Source organism: Triturus cristatus, chromosome 3_1, assembly GCF_964204655.1.
Source record: "Triturus cristatus chromosome 3_1, aTriCri1.1, whole genome shotgun sequence".
NCBI classification, from domain to species: Eukaryota; Metazoa; Chordata; class Amphibia; order Caudata; family Salamandridae; genus Triturus; species Triturus cristatus.
Window position 1 is genome coordinate 353,875,602 of NC_140583.1, and position 21,893 is coordinate 353,897,494.

General features: G+C 44.6%; 1 protein-coding gene across 4 annotated transcripts in view; it reads left to right on the forward strand.

The window, feature by feature from the left end:
- Positions 1-6,896: 6,896 nt before the first annotated feature.
- FAN1 (FANCD2 and FANCI associated nuclease 1) overlaps positions 6,897-21,893 on the forward strand; it is a 208,452-nt gene continuing 193,455 nt past the window's right edge. For all 4 annotated transcript variants that reach the window (XM_085644089.1, XM_085644090.1, XM_085644091.1 and 1 more), the window contains exon 1: positions 6,897-7,016. The gene's annotated coding sequence lies outside the window, so the exon portion shown is untranslated. The remainder of the gene's footprint in view (positions 7,017-21,893) is intronic.

Consider the following 21,893-nt stretch of genomic DNA (forward strand, 5'->3'; position numbering starts at 1 on the left):
CAGTCCGAAGACTGTTCCAGGACACAGCCCGTAGGCTTGTGTCGTTCAAGCAAGGCAGTCCAAAAACTGCATCGAGACAGTCCGGAGATCGTACCAAGACACAGCCCGTAGGCTCGTGCAGTTCAAGAATGGCGCCATTTTTTCAAGAAGCAAACCACTCACCTGGTGCACTCAGTTTAAGCAAGGTTATTCTCCACTGCTGACTCTTTGGACCAAACTGTCAAATCCAAGGTTTCGCCTTCTCAGGACCGCTAGATAAGGAACCACCCGATCAGACAGGCGGAGCAGCCAAGAGAACCGGGCTCTTATCATGGGGGGGGGGGATCCCCGATCCGCCCGATCGACCAGATTCAACCCCGACCGTGCAACCCGTTTACGGGTGAATCGGTCACCTTGCGGGGTCCCTGTTCGGGCGCCGACTGAAGGAACTGGCCCTTAGGGGCCACCCGGGTGTTTTACAACCACCTGCTATGCCTTCCCAAGTAATAAAGAGTCGGTCAGATAGTATAGAATACAAATAAGCATTTTATTAGTAATACTCTGCAGGAGTCCAATTTGACCTGTACCCTAAGATATCGGCCGAGAAACTGACCCCTGAACAGTCTGCAATGCATAAACATTCCTCCAGGAATCTCCAACTACGCCCACAGTGGAAAGTTACCGGCTTAGGCCGAACGTGAACAAAGGAGGCACAGAAGGATGAGCTACCACCTGCTAGATGGGTACACACTATTACAGTTTCAATGTTGCCGTGTCGGGTCACAGCCTCTCCTAACGTGGGAGCAGAGCTACACACATGGATAGGTATGCAAGGGCGGAATGGCCTATTCATTAGTAAGTCAGAAGGCAACCTTGAACGAAAGAGAAAATAATAACTAAATAGTCAGGGGTGTGGAATTGTTTAAAAAATCTACTTGTCTAGGGGACAAAATTTTATAAAAATCTACTTGTCCTGCAAAAAAATCTACTTGCCTTGCCTCTTCACTAAATCAATAAGATGGACAGGCAAAGGTGTAAATTAGGTTTTAGACCATGCATTTTAGACATTCAATACATTGAAGCTTCCATTTGGGAGAACAGTGTCAACAAAGGTTGCATATTCGAATCAGAAATTCCCAGTATAATGTACACCGTGGTAATGTGCAAGTAAGTATTACATATTTACAGGATAACATTTTTGCATTAGGTATTTACAAAGAATAATAAACGCAGTCACATATCGACCCAAGCTTCTACCCATAATGCATTTGAGATTCATGCAATAGTCATGGGTGGATATGAATGTGATCTGTGATTATGTCTAGATTAGGGTGTCCTGCTCAGGAAAGCATGACATTTCTAGCTTTCCTGGGAAGGGTAGGAGACAATTCCTTTTTTCCAAAGGGACGGGTCTTCAGATTACAGCCCCACTTAGATCAAACAATCATCTCTGAAAGTGTGTAAGGTTTTCATTTGAATGACTCAATCTGTGACACTGTGACACATATCAGGGAGATTGGGGTGGGGAGGCACACTTAGGCCTATGCTCTAGAAGTCTTACCAACATTACACAGGCAGTCCTGGGAACATTATTAGGAAATGAAGTGCCCTTTGGAGCATGTGCCAAAAATCACTAAGCCTGAATCTTTACTGCACCAAAGACGTTTTTCTAAGCATTCCAAAGAAAGAATCTGCAGCAACTCGAAAGTCCACTGCAATACTGGTTCACTGGTCATTAATATCTTCAACCAAGCCCAAGACTCAATTTGTTATACAGGCTTATAAAACAATGGCAGACACTCCTGAAGGAGACCATAAACTAACAGTCGAGGACAGGGGCGAATTACCCTGCCCCAGCTTGCTATATGGAACTGATACAAGGACAGTTCATTTAGTGAACTGCACATGATCTAAAAATAACATGCCAGGTGACTTGCTTTTTAAATAAAGTATACTGTGGTGTAAAAGGAACAACACAAGGAATGTATCTTGCAGGACAAATCTCCTAGCAAAAATAACCAGGGGTCTATTAAAAAAAAGCTAGAAGTAGAAACGGTTTTGTTGTCAAAACATTCCCCATCTCATCTGTAGACTAGGAGACTGATTTATCAAACTGTGGGGGCATTTTGACAGGGTGTGGGTGCAGACATCAGAGAGGTGACCATCCACAATAGTTTGTGAATCGTTTTTACTTTCAGAATGGAGAGCAGTAGGGAAGGGAAGTGGGGGGATGGTAAAATTTGTCTAGAGATGTTAGAGGATTTAGGTCCAAAAGGAAGAGAAGGAAGGCGACTTAGATGGAGAAATAGATATAACATGAGGATTAGACTGGGCACAAGACCAATGGCAGAAGGTTGAGACAGCAAGAAAAAGACAAGTTGAACAGGGAATTCGAAAAATGACAGCGTGCTGAGATAGTAAACAGGAAAAGAAAGTGTCATAAACACAAGTTGATGTGGTTGGTGTGTTAAGTAGGGAAGGTTCTGTTGTTGGCATTTTGTGATTTCTGCTATAAACTAAAGCACACAGCAAAAGAACAAATTCACTTTGTTCTGCTGCATCTCCTGAGAGGTTTGTAACGTTAGCTCGTTCTAAATTTCGCAGCTTTCAACGGGACATTCTACATGCAGTCTATTCACTTGCTTTGCATGTGATTACTTTCAAATAGCATAAAAAACAATCATTCCTCACTGCCTCGGGGTACAGACCTTATCTCTGTGGTGGCATTTCAAGCACCACTCCCTTGCAAGATGTAGCTGTAATATAGAATACAGGGCAAGGGTAGAGAAAGCCAGCACAACACAAAGGAGAGACTTCTAGGCCCAGAGAGGCATTTACAGCCTGAAAGCTACAAGTCTTGCTGTTGTGAAGCAGCAGAGGGCCTCACCAACCTATCTACTCTAAGCAGGATTTATTTGGACACATATACATTACTATGTTCACTTTACTCTGTACATTTTTAAGAAGCCCATTTCTATGGACTGCATAAACACACTATCCAGTCATACATGCTCCTTTGTTATTTACTCCTCCCGGTACATTCCAGGTAACCATTCCACATACCTGCCTTATCTTAGCGTGCAGTGCACCAGTTTCTTGTAGGAATGTGGCTTAACTTCCAAATTAGAGTGCTGAGCCTCTAACCTAGACTCACCACCACTTAGCCACATTGTGTGATCCTGGGCAAGTGTTTTTTTTCTGGTCCTCCATTTCCTAATCTTGCAAGATTAGTATTGTTTACATAAAGGTTAACTCATTTTAATAAGAGCTACCTAAAACTGCAGTAAGTTGCTTAGCAGCACAGGCGCACTGTTTTTAACTCTATCTTTAATAGGGTTTGCAAGGGGTTGTAGGGACAAAAAAGAGCTTTCAGAGACTTGCCTGTTACTGTTGTAAATTAGGTAAAATATGGGCTATTTGAACGCCTCCGGGCACGCCTGCTGTCAATCAGACCAGAGCTATAGTCAGGGCCACTGGAATTATGTGGCAAGAGTGGACGAAATTATGTGGCAGGGTTGAGTAAATTATGCAGCAAGAAAAGGCAAATTATGTGACATAATACGGCACATTTTGTAATAGTATTAGTTCATTATTTCATCATTTTCAAACTTGGTAACACCCTGTGGGCATTGGTTGCAACTCATTAGTATGAGGTGAACCTCCAAATACAGCAATAATCAACAGAAAGGTGACCAGTCCAGCTTTGCAAAGCGGCTTCCACTTCTCGGCAAAACGCAAAGTCGCATTTGTAGTAACTTTTTAATCATTTGAGCTAGAAACGAATTTTGTTTTTGTTAAAATCTGGGGATTATGCAGCAGATGATGGATTATGTGGCAAACACTGCGGACGCTCAATCACATAATTCCAGTGGCCCTGGCTATAGTCCGTGTCAGGGCCTGAGGTTGCATCACGTAGCAGATGTTAATGGATGGCATTTCTACTGACTTAAAGAAATCACCCCTAGTCTAGCGCCCCAGTGCTGCTTTAAAGTCATGCCTGGCACTGCACAGAACAGCATATAAAGCCTCTCAGTTTCAGGTGCAAGATTTTGGTGACATCGTATCAGACAGTAAGGTTTAGGCTTTTAGTTTGTGGTAAATATATCACTGCAAACCTGCCTTCTGGCAAACTCTGCCTTGCCCCTTCTGTTTTCTTTTTCTGGCCTCCGGTTCCTCGGTGCTGGTGAAGGAATAAATGCAGAGCCATAGGGGGAAGAAAAGAGCGTAGTGCAGACACTGGTTAACAAATTAGAGGCTCGTGAAAATGAAAGCAACAGGGGTGGATCTGTGGGCTGCACGAGAGCCCCACAGGGAAAGTAAGGCGCTTTAATGTAGGTTTCGTTGAGACAGTAAGAGGCCGAGACAGCAAGCCCAGACAGCAAGCAATGTGAGAGGAGAGGGGCCCAAGAATTGCATGACAAAAGAAATCCAAGCACTTTACTGCAAGCCTCGGATGCGAGGGGAGGGGAGAGGAGGGAAGGGGAGGGGAGCGGAGGAGAGCGACCTGGGTTCAGCACGAGAGGCCCAAGGGTGGAGCCAAGAAAGGGCAGGATCAGAAGGGTGAATTAAGTTAAAAAAAAAAAAGTCGGGTAAAAGCAAGGCGCAAAGAAGCTTGTCTCCTACCTGCCATTGCTGGGAGTGTTCTCGAGCTGCAAAATCTCCATGTTCGCCCCGTGCTCTAAGGAAACACTACATACAGACCATTCTCATTTGCGGGTTTGGAAAATTCTGTGCTACACAAAGTTCATGCTGTGCTTTACTTTGTGAACACACTGCACTTAATTTAAATAGGTATCAGATCTTTTGTGTACAGTTGCGTGGTTTAGCCCGCATGCACTGTGATCAAGAGGCAGAGCTCGAATTCTTAAAATCCATGTACACACTCTCGTTACTGTGATTTCCTGAGTATTAGATTCAAAAGCTGTGTCCAATGTACTAAAAGCGTTAAAGATTCACTGCCGCATCATACCTCACAATTTATTACAATCGGTACCTGTGGTGAGCCAAGCCATTCATCACTCATTTCACCTGGCTTCTCTCGACTGCCCAGGCAGGCTACATAATCGGAAATAGGCTCCTCTGCAACCTGCTATTAATTGTGCCATGTGTGTCTGGGTTAGGTGATTACATTGTGGACGAGGCACGGACTGTCAATTTGAAGAGGTCAGAGGATAGTTTGGTCTCAGTCCATAATTTACTGTCTACTTGCCCTGCGGACAAAACAGTAATTAAAACTTCTTGCCCTTGCAATAAATCTTAATGTCTCGGGCGTCGGGCGATACGAATTACCCACCCCTGATAGTGTTCGGCTGAGGCAAGCAAAATTAATAACGGGGTCTAGTTCAGACACTGCCTAATACGTATTGCGAAATACAAAATGGAGTCACACTCGCTAACTGAAGCTTGCGCATTACAAGGATAACTCAGTGGGTTGCATAACATGAATACAAATGGGATGTCATTTAGCCGTACACTGCTAACCTACTATGGCACGAAATAAGTATATAATAAGAATGGGGTTTTTCAAACCTAACAACATGGACAGGAGTGACACAAAAGAAGCTTGGAATGTCACAGCAGACAGATAGCTGGGTCAGTGCAAGTCACCCACAGTGATACCTCCAGCCACACTCTTGAGATTTCATGGTTGCTCTTCATACACAGTAGAGACGCCCAAGACACCATAGTTGGGGTCCAAATTCTACAGCTGTGGTGCACTTCTTCACAAGCTCTTTTAGTTCAATAAACCAGCTATTTGGCATTCATTTATCACAATGAGGCCTTTCGTTTCTCGTGTTCTGCAGCAGTTTTAAGATGATCTTAGAGTTTCTGGTTACTCATATGCGTGTACTTTATGATATTTATATGTTTCCCTCGTCTTCATTGCTTGATTTTGCGTATGAGAAAGTGTCACTCCAAGTCATTAAATGTCACTCATAAATACACTAAAATTATGAAAATGTCACACTTAAACAATCTGAAACCTTGGCAGTTATGCACCAGGAATACTGATGGGGTATTCCCAACTGTGCCTGCTACATCCCCTCTATTTCTATACAAAGAGCTCCCTGGAATCCGGCCAAGTCCACCTTGACCTCTAGGAGTCAGGATTAACCTGATGATGAAGCAAGTCACTGCTAGAGTGAATGAGGGTTGTAAATTAAAAAGGATTATTTTTCCCACTTTCCTTTGAAGAGGCATATAGTCGTGACACACTCTCCGCCATATCTTGAGTCGTGTGGCAGCGGGATACTCTGTTTTAAATCGGGACTGTAGTACAATAACCTATACAAAAGTAAGAACAACAGCAAAACATTGTTGGGGTGTTCTAAACAGGATAGTTTCAATTGTTCCCAATCTCTTGGTTTCTATTTTGGTTCTATTCTCTTCCCTATCAAAACCGCCTAATAACATAGAACACGTAACACACATTGCAACTATGCATTAAAGTTAACTTTACGACTCAGAACAGAGTGACCACTAAGCACAGAATATTATTTCCCTCAGACGACTGGACAGACCGAAATTCACATATTCCATTTCCATCGCATACCAAGCAGGCGCGTAACACCCATTGGACTCAAAGGGCTTCAGCCCCCCCCCCCCCCGTCGTGTCTGGCAGCCCGGGCTGAGACACCTTCCCGGGCAAAAAAGCAGCCACACCCGAGCACTTCACAGGTCTTTAAAAGACCATTTGCGTGTTAATGAGGCCTCGCTGTTGTTTCACCCCATCTAAGAGCCCCTGCAGCTCCATTCTGCCGATTGCTTAAAGTTCAGCCCCCCCCCCCGAAATTTGGCTCTAGTTGCGCCTCTGATACCAAGGGATGTTCAGCGAGCATTCGCTTATGTACTCAGTATAGAGATTGAGCCAGGACGCGACGTATTTATCACGTGATGATGTGCTGTAGCGTCAGTGCCAAGGGGTTTTCCTCTAATAGGAAGTAGTTACCTCGATTCAGACATCGAATTTGGTTACAGACAGCGGAAGGCAAATCCTGAGTGTATTTCTGTAAGAACTTCCTTTTGGCGGTGGTGAGGTAAGGTTCGTGTTCAGAATCTCCCGCCAATTCGGTATCTCTATGGTTACTCCGGCACGGAATCCTGGGCTTTCCCCGCCACTACGCGGGGAACCTGCTCTTTTCAGTGCTTGGAACATATTACAATGGAATCGTGCAGAGGCCGATTGCACTATTGCACAACCCCTGCAACTATTGAAATGTGGGTGAAAACCATTGTAACCCGAGTAGAAAAACTAATGCAAAGGATGCCGGAGCGCCTCAACTTCAACATACCCGCCAATAAACCCGATCCAGGCGGCAGACTCCCGGTTTTTGAAGCAAAAATGGCATTATTTCGGCTGTTACCTGTCTTAAATTGTCTCTGCTGCACTAGAAGTCAATGGGGTAAATCCATTTCCCCGATTTTTTTTTGATTTTTTATAAATCTCCCATTTTCTTGTTCTAAAATGCGGCCATGTATGCTTTACGGAATTGAATATGTGTGTTAGCTTACATGCCAAGATTTGGACACAACCAAGAGGGACATTAAGAGAAACACATTGGGGTGGAGGTGGACTTATTTGCCCCTTCAACCTGCCTAAAAGTTGTGGAATTGTTTGAACGGAAGAAAGCTACAAAAAAAAAATTGCCTGTTTGGCAGAAAAAGTGATTCCCTTCCGTATGTGACGTATTGCCATGTATTAGTGTAGTGCTCCGTAAGTGTGGAAGGAAGCAATACATAGTAATAATAGGGTAAAACGTGTTACGGTAACCAGGTGACCCTCATGTCTTGTCAGACACCAGATTCCAGTACTGTTACGTGCATTATTTGTATAACAGACAAACAAACATAGTAACATTTTAGAACAGGAAAGTGAGAGATTTTGCACACAAAAAATCGAGGTAATATATTTTTCCACTTCTATTAAATCGGAGGCAATTTCAGATGGGAGACAATTAAAATAAAGTCATTTATTTTGGCTTTAAAAAATTCAGTCTGTCTGCCACCTGAATCTGGGAGGGTATCCTGGCGCTGAAGCAGGCGCTACATAGGCTGAGTCGGGGCCAGGGATAGGTGAAGAGCCAGGTCTTCAGTTTCTTGAGAAAATTCAAAACCTGAGGAGGAGGCTCTGATGTCTAGGGGCAGGTCGTTCCAGGTTATAGCATCGAAGTAGGAGAAGGCCAGACCGTAGGATCTGGTTCTGTGAATGTGGGGGAGAGGTGAGTGTAGGAGTCTGGCTGAGGTGTCTGGTAGGTTTGTGAAAGTTTATGAGGGGTTTGTGTAACCTGGGGCCAATGTTGTGTAAGGCTTTGTAAATGTGTCTGAGGAGTTTGAAGAGTTCTCGTTTGTGGTATGGGAGCCAGTGGAGTTCATTGAAGTGCTGGGTGATGTGAGGGTGGGGTGGGAGGTTGAGGGTGAGTATGGCCGGAGTTTTGTATGGTCTGAAGCCTCCTGGTCAGTTTAAGGTTGATTCCAGTATAGAGTGCATTTCCACAGTCCAACTTGCTGGTGATGAGAGCCAGGGCGACGGTTCTGCAAGTTTTGTTGGGGAGCCATTTGAAGATCTTCAAGAAGATGTTTAATTAAACCTAATGGGAATCCAGGGGAAGCAGAGCATGAGCCTGTCTCCCCCCTACGAATGTTCGCATAATTGGAACGGGCCACCAGGTGCAAGCAGGGAGTAATTGGGGAAAGACGGGCGCGCGAGGGAATCTATTTATAGAGGTTGGCTGGGGCGGGAGAACACTCGGGTCCGAGGGCATAGGGAAGGTAATGAGTCTATTTTTGTCCCACCCACCATCAATATTTTATTACTTTTTGTTTTTTTCTTTCCGACAAACACTTTATTCACAGGCTTTAGTTTGTGCTGAAACTTCAGCTAAAGTATTTTCTGCCACTATAAGACAGGTACATTTTTCCCACATGCAGAATAGGTAGGTGGAATGTTTGGGGGGGTGGACAGTCTTGAGCGGGCTTATCCATCCCTCAAGAGGGGAGGGGGAGGACACCGGGAAAGGGAAGGAAAATGATGGGGGTTTTCTTTAACATGATTACAGTTCTTTGAGGATGCTTGATCACCATTGGGGGTATATGTTTTGAAGCTGTGTAAGCTGATTTGGGAATTGAATTATGATCTAACTGTTAATGCTGTGTTTAAAGTTATGCAATGCACCTGTCTTAATAAAGTGGCCTTTTTTGCTAATAAAGAAGTGGTGGGACGTGAATTATTGTGCGAAGGAGAACAAATGCAACATCTCATTCCCTGGGCCTCTACCAGTACACATTGTGTGTTTGGCTGTATTTGTTTGAGGAGTAGTGGTGCAAAGCCTAAATGCTTGATATTTTGATATTTTAGCTCTTACCTGCCCATGTTCACCATGTGATAAATGACAACTAAGTCCGTGTCTGCTGATAAGGTTGTGGATTTTAAAGCAGTATCTAGTTATATTGAACTTTTGCAGCACAAGTACTTGGGTGATTTGTTGATTGTCGAGGGTTTTAGGTTTCTCTTTTTTTCGCATGTCAGTTGAATTTTTAAGTTGATATGCATGAATATCCATGGAAGTGGGAGTTATTAGGAGGACTGATGCATTGACTGTAATTAATTCTAATATTGGACTGCAGCTCGGTGGTTCCCATGTCAAAGTGTGCAGTAGTACTTTGCACTAATAATGCAGATAGAGGTCTGAAAGCAGTGATGTCAAAACGGGTAGCAGGTGAGGAGTACCAGATGTAGCTACATTTTGGGTGGTAAGTAGGCAGGAGATGCAAGACCTGCCAGTATGAAAGGAGCCTTTATTTGGCGATTGCTGTGACAGGGTCTCTGAGCAGCTGTATTCTGAGACCTGTATAACCATGCTCAGATAAAAAGCAGAACTTCAATCTAACGGAGCACTGAAGGTCAATATCATTAAGCATTATATTACAAGCTATAATTCAGCATAACAGCCAGCTCAATCTCAAAAGGTTTAGGTTGCTGTGCAGGGCAAATAAGAAAGTGCGACCACATGCCATGTTTGATGAAGCAGACAGGTAGGGCAGATGGATAATCGTCCCAAGAACCTGGAAAGATAATACTTGCCCTCCTCTTGTGCTTGAGTACTTGTAGGCAGTAGGGGAGACACAGTGATTCTGTCCCACCATTTGGGGAGCCAGGTTCAGATTAATAATTGTTTTCAACTTCTGATCACGAAGGATACATCTGTGCAGACCTAGTTTGAAGGAAGCTCTTGGCGGCCATCTGCTGTTCGGGGTAGTTGTAATCCGACCATGCTAACACAAATTCTATAAGGGATGTAATGTTGAGGAAATCAGGTTGCTAAACACCCCAGATATGAAGCTGAGAGACAGGGGAATCCTGCATTCCACGTGAAGGGCTGGAGGTTAGCCTCAATTATAATGAAAAAATCAGTGTGTTGGCTGTGTCTTCACACAAGGATTGAAATAGTGTAAATTGCAGATAGGGAAGAGCTCCACCCCATCATCTATATCTGCACCTCATTAAAAAAAAAAATGGTTGAGAAGTCCTAAAACCCATTTACCACACAGTAAGTAATGCTGTGCTTAATTTCTTGTTAAACTGTGTTCTGTAGCCATTGTGATTTATGTGGTACACCTATATTAAGGCCCAGGCACCTCACAATAATGTACTCTAGAACGTGAGTTGCTGACTAATTTAAACGACAGCAAATACATACAACATTTACACTGTAGTTTTATCCTATTTTTCAATTCTTGTAGGCTGAATGTGTTCCAGTAATTGAAATCATAATTAATGTTCACTGACCCACTGGGTCAGCCACTCTTTCTTGTTGTCTTCTGCCAACTAAACCATAGGATGTTGAAGATCTCAATTACAATTTTCTAATACAGCTCTTAAAACACACAGGACGTGCATACTACTATTCCATGTTTAAAGAGTTTTTGGCAAATGTTTGGCAAGATAAAAAATGCGTGGTAAATTATTTTATTTTACATAGTTCATCTTTTAGTGCAGATGCAGTACACATTTCCTTCACAATCAAGTTTCTTATACTTAATTAGCGATTTCTATATTTTGCATTGAAATTGCTGTTTTAGTGCAAACTGGTTTCAGAACTGTTTTCATTGAAAAATTGGATTGTAACTCCATGCTTCTTTTGTAAAATTATAATGTTGTTTAGTAATACCTTGAAGTATAATCATACCTTTTACTTTACCATTTACATAAACCTTTTGGTTTCATCGCAACCCATAGCACAACCCAAGCATTCTTCTGGAACCTAAACTTGACCCTAACACTTATTCTACTATAACTCCAAACTTGACCCTTATTTTTACCCTGACACTAATTGTAATCGTTACAGATGGCCTCTGTTAGTAAAGCGGTCAGACACATATATGGAGATTCAGCTGTGTCTGTTACCACCGACAAGGGAGACTCGCCTGGTGGATACCATTGTTGTTATGAAGCAATCTTTCTCAGGGATGCCTGCTCCCTTTGTGGGGCATTGGCTTACCTGGGCATACACTACTTACCGAATCCTGGGCGTCCTTCTGCAGGGCTGCGAGGTGGAAGGAACAGCTGGAAGCCTGACAGCATGTATGTTGGACACGAAAGCAGACTCTTTCCCCAAACACTGAAATGGTGCAAAGAAGGGCTGGAGTTTGCTCTTAAGTTGGAGTCAAAGTCTTGATGCTTCCCCACTTCAGCCACAGACAATTTCCATCCAATCACATCACACAATACTGAAACGGGGGTTGTTACACGGAGTTAACCAGTAGCTCTAAGGGATACGGGGAGGGGTCAGGAGGGACTTGGAAAGTGGAATCCCTATTTAAGTGACCCTTTTTCCTCAGTCAGGGTGAGGAACCAGTTCAGACGAGTCGTTCTGACACCTCCTTCATCTTTTCCCCCTCAGGCAAGAGTAAGGTCTCTTTTATGGAAAGGGGTGGGTCTGTAGTCTGTGGAAAGAACTGCGACTAAAAGGAGTGGTTCCGACATCTCCCTCCTCTTTTTTCCACAGTGCTATGAAGAGGACCTTGACTTCAAGGTAAATTGCATAGCAAACTCAGCCATTTTCTTGATTTCTTGGGTATACACAGCCTACTAAGGAGTAAATTAGGACAATCTTCCTGCCCATGTGCCTGGGAGGGCTAAGGGAGCAAGTCTGGCTTCCACGAGTGGCATGTGACAGTTCATGACAGAACTGCATTTACGCCTTCAAGCAGAGTGCGGAGGCACACATATTAAAAAAAGTCCAGCACTACGCTTTTTAGCAAGAATGGTCATCTTGTGAGATGAGAGGATTGGTTATTAGGAAGCACATAAGCAGAAAACTGCTACTTTAGTGGCAGTCCGTTGCAGTCTGCAGAAATGAAAAGCAGGAAGCGCACTGGGTAACACTATACACAGCTTCATATGCAGAGGTGTCAGAAGTCCTAACTATAACAAGGACTGAGTTGGAGGCATTGATGACAGAAGTAGTGAGTCTTGCTGAAGTGTGCCCAGGTTTTTTAAAACCCCCCACAGTATTTGAATGATTATGAACAAGATCTATAGACCTGTCCCAAAGTAAAGTATGTGCAGGGAGCAAGGCCGCAATAACTTTTAAAACATGTTAAAGATGGGATTTCAGAGTAGGCCTGGAGATCAGTAAGATTATTTTTATACACAGTAGAGTTCCTCTACAGCTGCCATTGCTTGCACAAAAAATATATATATATTTTGGAAGGATGTTGATACGTCTAGACTTCCTAGATTTCTAGAAAAGATATAGCCTCTGGACAAAAATTTAAGAGTTCTTTTCGAAGACTCCAAATGTGAATTTAGTCTTATCTGGTATGGTCTCATTCTCCTCACCGACCTCTGTAGAGTCACTTTTGCCAGGTATGGTTAGTAGATTGGTGCAAGCAGCTTTTAAAAGCAGCATATGCAACTAAACGCCCTTCGCTGATTGACTGCTTACAGGAAGGGGCTGATCTGAGCCCAGTCCTGGGTAATATGGAACTCCTAGGTCACTTTTGTCAAATACCACCTTAACCTATTGTGACCAGTGCCAGCAACGGCTGGTGTATATGTAGCAGGAACACGACTGCTGTAGTTGACCCTTTGGAAACTGGATGTAGCTTAAATGCTCTTCCTTTCCTTAGACCGAAGCATTTGAACGAATACAGAAATTAGCAGCAGGAAAGAACATTCTTACTTTTTTAAGGGTCAGCTTAAATTATTCAATTGTGCGGCTATAGCGTTTTTTTTATTTTTTATATAGGCGTTTTATTATTGGGTTTGTGAAATTGTAACAGTTACATAAACAATAGCCATCCCCAAATAGTCATAGAGAGGTACGGTCCGTACAACTCCTATTAAACAATACCACAGGAACAGTATGCCCAAAGGCAAGTGGGCATCTTCATAATCCTAACACAGTTCAGCCGTCGTCTGAGTCAGTGAGGTCTCCAGCCTCTGTTGAGGTCTGTACCCCTGGCAAGGAGTTCTGCCTAAGTCCTTCTCAGCCTTCTCATCATGTTTACTTTGCTTCAGTTGCAGCTGTTCAGCCACCGCCCGCCCAGCCATTCATCTTTACACACTAGAACCTATTGAAAGCATCCAGGTAAATGCCATCCGCTGCTTGGGCAGTAGCAGTACTAGATACACTAACCCCAACTCCATTTTCTAGCTTTACAGCCAACAAACATCGCCCAAGTGGCAAACAGGGGGGACAGGCGTGTTTGTACCACAGCTTTCACACGCTCCACCACAGTCAGGAAGAATGCAGGCACTGCCAGGCACCTCCATGCCAAATGTAGAAAAGTGGCCTCTGAGACCTGGCATCTGGGGCAAATACACAATTTACTTGGATCCTTTTTATGTAACAGCACTGGTGTTACATAAGTGCGATGCAGAAAACAAAAAATGTATACATTTAAATTTGGCATTGCATGATACAGACTGCACCAACGCATGCATTCTCGTCCACTGTGTATCCTCAAAATGTATCCCCAGATCACCATCAGGCCACCCGAGCAGGAAACGGACCCTGCGCTCGGTCCACCATTATGGCTCTGTACAGGTGATAGACCAAAGGGCGGTGCTCTCCCAACTCTAACAATCCCTGAAAAGTAAGCGATGTGCATGGGGTCGCTGGGAAGGAGGGCCAAATATCGCTAACTATGGCTGTTTTACTGGCATGGTATAAGAATTGACTAGGCCCTACTCTGAAGCATTTCCATGCTGCTTCGAACGCTAGGAACTCCTCTGTGAGATGCGGGGAGACCTACATCTCAACAAGCCCCTCATGCCAGACTCGTCTACCGATTCAGCCACGGTCCTGAATGCTGGTGAATCCCAGAAAACAAAGTCCCTTGCAAAGGAAACCTTCCCCAATACCACCTTGACCTTCGGTTCCCACAGAAAGGCTGTGCATCTAATAAGATATGGCGCCGGTACTGCGTCCAAGCCCCCTGCCATCAGAAGCTGCGAGAGAGCGGATTCCCCCCTCTTCATCCTGTAAAAGTGATTTCTCCAAGTTAACCCCCTCCGCAAGCCAGTATGCTGCATGCTGGATCTAAGAGGCGAAGTAATATAGCTCCAGATTCGGTACTGCTAACCCCCCACTCCCCACCCTCATCCAACGGCCTAAATACGAAATCTCTTGCCAATCTTCACTTATCCCCATCCCATATCAGTGTAGCGATGGGAGTGTAACGTTTCCAAAACACATCACGAGGAAGAGTATCGGACGAGTGTTGCATAGAGTACAGGCAGCACAGGAGAATCACCATCTTGTAAACTGCGATCCTGCCCGTAAGGGAGAGTGGAAGGGCATTCCAGAATGGGACAGAGGACTGCATCATATTGCGAGCATTTCAAGTGGGGGGTGCGCCACCATAACTCCTAGGTATCAGATCTCATCCATCTCCCAACTTAGTGGCAGTTCTGGTAATGTGTTCGGGCACCGTCAACCAGCGCTCCCAGAGAGAACACCGATGATTTCCTGTGAATAATCCTAAAACCTGATTACTCCCCAAAGGCTTCCTGGTAGGATTATAGGAAGATAAGGGATCTCCGAGGAGCCGAAAGATAGAAAAGGGTTTCAGAAGCATACAGAGACACTTGATGGTTTACTGCCTCCACTCTAATTTCCCATCCAACCATGATCTGTCGGATTTGGATGGCCAGTGGCTCCAACGGTATAGCAAAGAGTAGGGGCTACAACTGCCATCTGTGAGGTGTGCCCCCACTCACCATCCATGGCTCTGATAACCTACCTACTCTCACCTTAACTTTGGGACAGGTATGTAAGGATGCACCCAAGCACAGAAATGTACACCAAACCCCATCTCCTCCAGCACTCTCATAAGGTAGTGCTAGTCGACTGTGTCTATTGCTTTAGCAATATCAATGGAGACAACTGCCAGCTCCTCGTCTGTACGATCTACCTCTTGGAGCACGTGCATTAACTGCCGTAGGTGCATAGTGGTAGTACACCAGGGTATGAAACCGCATTGGTCAACATGGATTAATTGTGTAATCACCGGGCATTACAAATAGATAATATCCCTCCAGACCTATATTTCTTTCCATAAGGCTTTTATAAGCTCATATCTGGGGCACAGAGAACACTCTTTTATACACACTGCTAATATTTCTTTTTTCATATTTTATTTCTTTTTCATCATTTTTTAATCATTCATATTTTTTATATTATTACATACAAAGCCATATAATGTTAAAAATGTGACCAACTTTACAAATATATATTTTTTTTTATATATATAAGAGACAAAAATTGTGCAAAACATAATACAGAATATATATCAATTGGAACCAACATATGGATATTAACAATTAATTAGAATATCCAAATTCGCAAGCCTCCATACTATTTCACACCTCTTCTCACTGCGCATCCATATCACTTACACTCTATACATATATACTACCCACCCCAGAACCAGACTACATGCACAGATGAAACCATTGGGGTGAGGGACTCAACCCTCAAATGCTGTGCTGAGAGCTGGGGCGTGTCACTCAAACTGGTCAATGCGGGTTTCTAGGGCTTATTTTACTTTGTATGCCATCTTCTTCAGTACCTATTACTTTAAGAATTTGTAACTGGCAGGATGAAGGGGGAGAGTAGATTTTCTGTAATGATAATGCAGAGTGTTATTTTACTACTTGCAATGAGCCCCACAGGAGATATCGTACATTTTTCCATAAAAAATATATATACATACATGTTTAATGCAAATGTGCCACTCTAAGGCGTTCTCTTGGAAAATAATAGACCCACACCAGTGATAAGCATGCAAAACAGATGAGAAAGCAAGAACCAGGTGACACATATGCTCACCTCTATCTTCAATTGACATGAGGTTCATCTCCCTCATGTTATGTTCAAATCACATTCTTAAATAGACACTTGTATATCGCAGTCAAAATAATTTTTATTGATTTACCAAAGGGGAAATAAGTAGAGACACTGTGTTCGAGGAAACATAGATGCCCCAAGAGGCACAGGTCCAAACCGATTTGCCAAAGGAAAAGCATGCTTTCCAAAAATTCATAACCACATTGCGGCAAATTACTTTGCAATATATAGATTTCTGGAAATGCTTCTACCACATTTGTCGTTATGTAGTTGCCATCGTATTTCCGATACCGTTGTCTCACTCTATGTATTAATGCAGTAAGGAGACATATCCATCAGTTAGGCACTCACACTTATTTATGTGAGCTAAAAATATAACATTCACATCGTATATTTTAACAAGTTTACCTATTGTTCTACTTTATTGCTCCATGGTTTTATGGGAATCCCTTTTCAAAACAAGCTTCACTTCAGTGTTGCTCTTAATATACCATGTTGGATACCATAGTCAATGTCGTCACTCAGTCTCTGTGTATTAAAAAGAGTGAACAAAACATCAATGTGGCTATCCCTACTAGTTACTATTTGCTAATAGTTTCAATGCTATACTTTAAAAAAAAAACAAACTTTTTTTATGCCAGACATACCTAGCCGTGTTGGTGTCTTTAAGCTTCACCTTCCTTTTTCTCTTTTTTACGGCGATATTGCGTAGAGGCTGCCGTTAAAGTGTTCGATTCGTTCCTCTTTGGCTGGCCCTACTTTCAATACAAAACGATAGTGGACATTATCGTAAGTTATATGGCGCTGCAAGGATCTGCCACAGTAATGCTTAATATATCATAGTTTCACTCATTGTTTATTGGGGCACTATTTTGCCGATTGCGAGGCTTAACTTTGAATGTACCACTGTATGGGTGACAAATGTTTAGAAACAACCCTGTTCCTTAAGAAAACATTATGACCTCGGTAATCTCTCATCCATAGTTACTGTGTCTCAATACACCCAATCAGCCGAACGGGTGTTGCAGATTCACTGTGTTTACTCTAGGGGGTCGCTATTGATATCAGACGTTACATATCAGGCCACCTGGTACATTTCAGGACCCTAACACGTTGTATGCAGAGGGCCGATAACACTTATCCCCTTACAAATGCAAATCGGGTATTTTTAAATCGGAAGTCCTACTTAGGACGTGCAATATTCCCTTTCCGTAATAGTCCCTTCATCTAACGTATCTTAATACAAACGCCCACAGCGTCTACTTTACCTTTTGGATTTTCGGCATTTTCACATAGCCGGCATGACCCCACGTCATCAAATCTCTACGAATGGGCGTTCGCTATTTCTCCGCTTTTATCTCCCATGTGACCGAGGCTCTTGAGTCTTCCAAAATTGAAAACAGCCGCGAAGTGCCATGTCGTCATCCTCAGTGCGACGGCACTAGTAATGTTTATCAAATAGAGTTGGGCGAATATCGGCGCCATCTTAGAACCGTTATACGGTAATAGAATACAATATAGATTTGCCACCACGTCATGTGGTAAAAACCATACTTACAATGGATGTCCAAGATTGGTAAAATTCTGTAACCATATTATTATACTTTATGCGACTTCTAAATACCTTCACGTCATATACAATGTATTGACGCTAATGATATGTATCCAAATATAAAATCTCAGTGCCATCTTGGAGCTATGTTTATACTCTCTCGTCACATAGTCTAGTGAATATCTCTGTCTTTAAGATACGGGCATAACTGAGGGCGAGTGCTTTGCAAAGCACCTTCGTACCAGTGTTGATTATTTTAAGTGGTCGATAGGTGGACTTCGTCTGAGGCATCAGAACCCGATTTTAAAATCTTAGAGATTCAACAGTCCAGCATGGACTGAGGGGGGCACCCCAGATTCTCTGGCCTCCAATTATACCTCCAACAATCGTTTCACAAGTATGGGGGCAAAGGCCTGAATATATTCGATGGGGAAACCATCACTGACCGCGGCCTTCCCTTGGGTTAGGTGGACAAGGGGCATCAGGATTTCTTCCAAGGTGAGATCTGTATCCAAATTCTGAGCAGCAGACTTCCCCGGTCGCGAAAGTGGCAGGGCAGTCAAAAAGGGAGCAATGCACTCTGGTCGTGGGGGAGGGGCTTCAGAATATGGTACACCTGTTCCAGATGGGACGTACGGATGCCTATGATGCCCCTTTGCATGTAAACTTGCCGCCCTTGTGAGGTACAAGAGTGAAGAATGGGGTGGCGACCCACCTCTCGCTAAAGGATCCTGGCTAACTACTGACCAGAGCTATACCCCTCTCTATGGAGAAGCTGATGATAATATTTCCACATGTACTTTCCAGCCTATCCCTGGTAGACACAATGTACCGCTGAGCCGATAGTACCCATCACGCCCCTCCACATCATCTGGAGGAACCCCTGAATATGTGCTAGCTCGTTCTTCCTCTGAATGAGTTCCGCCCACAGAGTGCCACACCCCGCAAGAGAGGCTTATACACCGCCCCGAATCGCAGCCTTTATTGCCTCCCAATCCCCACACATTTCAAGAGAAGAGTTTACAAGATCCGCGCTTGCTCGTTATTATTTTAACGTGTGTAGGTAGAACAGTGCACCCTACCTTGTGACATGACGGCAACCAATCTGTAAGGTAAGAAAATAAGCAAGTGTTCTAAAACAGCTAACAAATCCCCACCACCACAGGCAAGTAGGACTAAACCACACCATTGTTCATGCTGTAAGAGATTGATGTTTCAGGACATACACCATAGCCACCCACTCCCCAAGGAAAACTCAACACGGAGAAGAACCGCCCCTCCCCTCACTATAGGCACAAATACTCATGCACACACAAAAAATAAGAAACATCTCTATACAAACACTGGTGCCACAGACAGTCACACCCATAGAGCACTCGCGGAGGTCCGCTCTCAGTAGATTCACTTCAATGGACACCCCCACAATTTGACCCCCAAGAGTCACTCTGGAGCCCTGTATCACCTCCAGGAGGGCAGCCCGAATCTGCTCACCCTGGCGCTCTGGGAGGCCCTGGCATTCCTGTGAGTGATCCTGTGTGTGGTCTGGTGAGAGGTGGTATATTGGGTAATTGTATTCCACTGCTGCTGTCTCTGGGGCCAAGGACCGCAATTGTGGGAGTGCAATCGGTAAGTATCAATCACCCAGTCCAGGAGGGCAATGTCCTCTATTGCCCAGTTAGCCAGGCTGCAGCCACCATGCAGTGGGTTGCAGCACGAGTCTATGTGGCCAAGTATACCAGATCTTCCCAAGTGAAATTGATCAAAGCAGCATGTGTGCAGGGACTAAGCCCAAGTACATAGCAGGCTAGTGCAGCGACCACCAGGACACCACAATTGCACAGGGGTTGTAGAGAGGTCCAGGTGATAACTACCACACAGACTCCCAGAAGAGCCGCAGACCAGGTGCACACCTTAATACTCAAAAGATGTGGGCGTATCAGGAAGGCGAGCCTGTGGCCACAAGTTCGCTCTGGGCCCCACCGCCTCCTGCACCTGTGAAAGTCCAGGGGTCCTAGAAGTCCAGAAGGGCCTCGGCAGGCCCGGGCCCAATGTCCCCTCACGCAGCACAAATATCCAGGCCAGTCCAGGGCCCACTCAGCACCAGGGCACCCCTGCTCCTGTCACCCTGTAGTGAACGACTTAGCCGGCTTGTGCATCCAGCATGCAGTCTCCACCATGTTCTGGCTCGGTCAGGGTCCCCTCAAAATGACCTCGCAGACTCTATGGCAATTAGGATCCGGGACCCATTCTCCTCGTCTTTGGCATCACAATCCACACTGCCTGAGTCCTTCTCCAGGTGGCAGGGTCAGGAGTGTTGTTTTCCTGAGGCGAGTACAGCACGCTCCTAGCCTCAGCTACAGCGGCAACTCGCCCCTGTTATATCCGGTCCCAGGGCCCGCAGCATGCGACCCAGACTCTGGCCCCACACGGCCCGGAGCCCAGGGCTTTGAGTGGGCCGTGTCTAGCCGGTGCTTAGCACTGGCAGTTCTAAAAAGCGGGTGCCTCAAAAAGCAGGGTCTCTATCGGGCTCTCCATTTTTGTCCTAATAAATCTTAACTCTGCAGCAGGGCCACCCTTCACTGCCTTGGAATTAACTTCAAAGAGAATCGTTATAGTACTTTTACATTATCATCATTTCAGAACGGAAGTATTGTCAATATTATATGCAACGAGGCCATAGTTGTTGCTTATTTATCTTATGCAACTAACAACCATTGACAAGTCAATAGTCCTGGCTTGTTGCAGCTAATCTTACTTATTGTATTATATATCTGGATTAAATCACAGAAGCAACAAAATGCTTGTCAGGCGGCACACTATGCTAAGCACATATTTTTAGCTTACGTGTTTTAAGCCACATCCTTAACTGTATCGGCCACGCCCTTTGAGAGATCCACCTCCTCCACCCCCCCCCCCCCCCCCCAAGTTTTTTTACTACCACTTAAAGCCCTGCCTGAGCCACACAGTCTGCTGCATCCACTCTGCCTCCCGGCGAACTCCTCCAGTGCAGTCTCAAATTCTATGTCAGTCCACGGAGGCGAGGATTATGCTTCTCATTCTTTACTGACAATAACAGCAGCCAATAAAAAACTAAGAACTTTAAACTGGCATGACCCCGGAAGGTAAACCCCCCTCCTGTGTCTGCACCAATCACCATCCAGTCCACCACATAAGTGTTTATGTCAACGCCATAACTTCCTCTTTCTTTGCTGCTGCAGCAGTAGATAAGTGCCTTTCCATTGATTTTCTATAATGTTATAAACGTTGGGGTAGACTGGTTTTAACGATGTTATGTCAGTTAGGGATTTATTTCTCTTAGCTCGCTCGCGCGCGGTAGCGAGTGTCTGGTTTAGTCTCGTCGGATCGCGCGTTAGTGATAGGGGGCGGTGGAGCAGGAGGAGGCAGATGCGAGACCCTCGCGCACAGAGAGCAGTCTCGTCTTGTCCCAGACACTGCGCGCGAGCGCGAAGAGCAGTTTTTTTCGTGAGTTGTGAGGGACCGGCTCTTCGCGTGCTGCGCTAGCAGGACTGCATAGATCTCTGGCCTCTCTGAACGCTGACCGGAGCAGTATCCGGATAAGAGCTTGTCTCTAGGGGAGTGTAGGGGTCTCCTTCCACCTTGATAATTTGCTTCACAGCAGTATAGTGGTTTGACTAAACAGGGTTTTGTGACTTTGTAAGAGTCTGAGGCACCCCTGGGTTGCCCCCCCCCCCCCTTGTGAAAGTTCCTCCAATCCTCTCTGCTTTGCGGCAATGGCGTACTACGCCGAAGAGGAAGACCAGTGGGTTGAGTGTAACCAATTCGAGGAGTATCAGGAGCCAGAGGAAGAACTGTTGGAGGAAAACCTTGTGGAAGCCCTGGACACCCACGTCCAGGGCTCTGTAAATAAAGCCCTGATCAAGGCCTTAAAGCCTTTCACTAAACCCCTTCATAACTATGGAAAAAGGAAGATGACATCTTCTCATCAGAGCGCAGGGCACACGCAGTCATCGGCCCAAGTGTTAGTG